The sequence below is a fragment of the Alexandromys fortis genome, unplaced genomic scaffold (assembly GCF_014885135.2).
Source record: "Alexandromys fortis isolate MF-2015 unplaced genomic scaffold, M_Fortis_MF-2015_v1.1 scaffold_52, whole genome shotgun sequence".
Classification (NCBI taxonomy): Eukaryota; Metazoa; Chordata; class Mammalia; order Rodentia; family Cricetidae; genus Alexandromys; species Alexandromys fortis.
This window is the reverse complement of record NW_026067929.1, coordinates 6494676-6497276: the sequence shown is the minus strand read 5'-3', so window position 1 is coordinate 6497276 and position 2601 is coordinate 6494676.

The following is a 2601-nucleotide window of genomic DNA, read 5'->3' as shown; positions in this document are numbered from 1 at the left end:
AAAAAAAAAAAAAAAAAAAAAAAAAAAAAAAAAAAAAAAAAAAAAAAAAGAATGTCTTTAGAGGCCATTCAGTTTCTTCATCCCAAGTTACAGACCTCTCTGTGTATTGTCATGTTAAATTAAATGATAACACAATGTGTTCACTTTTTCATTTGGAGTTTGACTTTTAGAAATACACAATGGACATCTTACGAGCTGACATATTTTTTCCCCTAGGCAGAATGGTTTTCTTTTTTCATGATGTTTTGATTGATGCTTCATTTGGAGGTAAGGCACAATACGAAAAAAATAGAAAAATTCTACTTTATTTTGTAAAAAAAATTGTAAATAGATGAGAAATTTTTTAATAATAATATACTTAAACAAAGAGATTCTAATTTACTCTAAAATATATAAGATAACAATATATCATTGGAAAATTATTTTAGAACAGTTATGATAAAGCTTCCTGATAGAAGAAAGGTGAATTAAACTTTGTTGTTTATTGTTTTAATATCACCCTATCAGGCAAATTTGTGGGAGTAAGTGCATGAATTACAGACTAAATCTGGATGAGATGAACTCACAGAAGCATGGTTACTATCTGGCCTTAAATGGATATCTAGAGGCATCTTCATGTTGCTTAGAGAACATTAGTTTATTATTGGTGAAAGCAAGAAACTTTGGTTTAATAAACATAATTATAAAATATTCCCTTAAACAATAATTAAGGCTGGAGGGCTACTGATAAAATTTCATTATGTGTACAGCTCAGCAACATCAATTACCTGACTTAAAGCTTATAAAATTAACCCACTGATTCCAGTCCTCTTTAGACAAACTCCCAGCTATAGCGGTCTTTCTTCCTTTCAAGATGATTTTTCTTTCCTTTTATAATATATCATAGGACCCCAAGGGCTTTATTTCACAGCTTCTTATTGTCAGATGTCATGCAAAATCTCTAAGCAATTAAATTCTCTCTGAGTTTAAATTAGCGCACATGTGCATACACACCCAGTGTATTTAGATATCTGTATGTATTCGTATATGTGCTAGTAAACATGTGGACGGCTTCCTAATTAGAATATTAAAAGTCAAACTGTAGCACGCCTATTAAATCCCTTTACTTGAAAATATAAAACTGATGGGGACTTCTGTGCAATCTAGTTTTCCAATCATTGGATCCTTCTTTAGTTTTCCTCATTACTGTTAGCTGCAATTTGTTTCCAGATTCCTCCCTGTTTCAGACGTCCTACAACCCTTTCTGCTGTGTGCCTTGTGTCTTTCTTTCTCAGTTTCATGTTCCTTCTTGTGCGAAGGACCTGCCTCCTACTCTTACCCATATTCTTCACATTCTTTTCAGAATGTCCTCAGTCGTCTTAGAGGCAAATTTCATCTTCAGGAGAGACCCCTTCCCTCCTAGCTTATCCTATACACATTTCCAAAACCTCTGCACAAAGTCCATATTATTTTGTTTTATTTTTCATTTCCAATCTCTACAATTTATAAAAGGGTTCTTAGGAAGTTAAATGTTGTGTTTCTGTCTGTCTGTGCCTGTGTCTCTCTCTCTCTCTCTCTCTCTCTCTCTCTCTCTCTCTCTCTCTCTCTCTGTATGTGTACACAGGCATTCCATGTACAGAAGTTGGTATCTGGTGTCTTCCTCACTGATTCTGCACTTCATTTTCTAAGTCAGTACCTGTTGCTTAGCCAAAAGCCGAGTACTTGCTTTCACAAGAAGTACAGAAAATGACAGAAATCTTTCTGTTTCCACTCCCAATGTCCGAGCTAGGATTACAAATTTCCCTTTCTCTATGTATTCTGGAATTCAGGACTCATGCTTGTACTGGTTAAGGCACATTCACAGCCCCTCAATGGTTATATTTTCATTTCCCTCAATTAGACTGCTGGCTTCCTGGTTCCTATTTTCTCACTATATAATGCTTGGCATGAAATACCACTACACTGAGATCCTAAGAAGGTACTGGTTAATAAATTAACTGTGCTCTCTCGAGCAGAGCTGGCTAATAAATTAACTGTGTTCTCTGCAGCAGAGGGGACATTTATTAAGTTGAGAAAAGAAGATTCACTTAGTGCTCTTTGTACACTTGCTATAATGACCGCGGGTTTTTCTCCACTCTTTTCATGTAGAACAGACAGTTTCCCAAATTTAGACCCCAAGATTGACAGAAACAGTTTAAAGACAGAAGACTTCATTAAGATTAAATCTAAAGTTTACACGAGAGGCAGAATTGGAAGTGTTTACTCTTTATGGCTGTGGTCTTTCAGTCAAGTAATATGTGGTCTATTTTAATGTTTCTATTCATACCAGTAAAAATGCAAGGGTTTTACATAAAAATGCAGGTTGTTTGAATATCTCACTGTCATTCTGTGATTTGAGAATCACATTGTTTCCTACATATCATTTAAGAAACTTACATTGGTTATAAAAGAAAATAACAAGAGACAACAATATAGAAGAAAGTTTCTTATATTTATAAAATTGATACATCATAATTACTTATTTTTATTAAAAATGATGCATCAGAATTACTTATTTATTTTTTGTTATTATCTAAGGAAGTCTAGACTTAAGAAACTCCTGGACCCACTCAGAGAGAAACT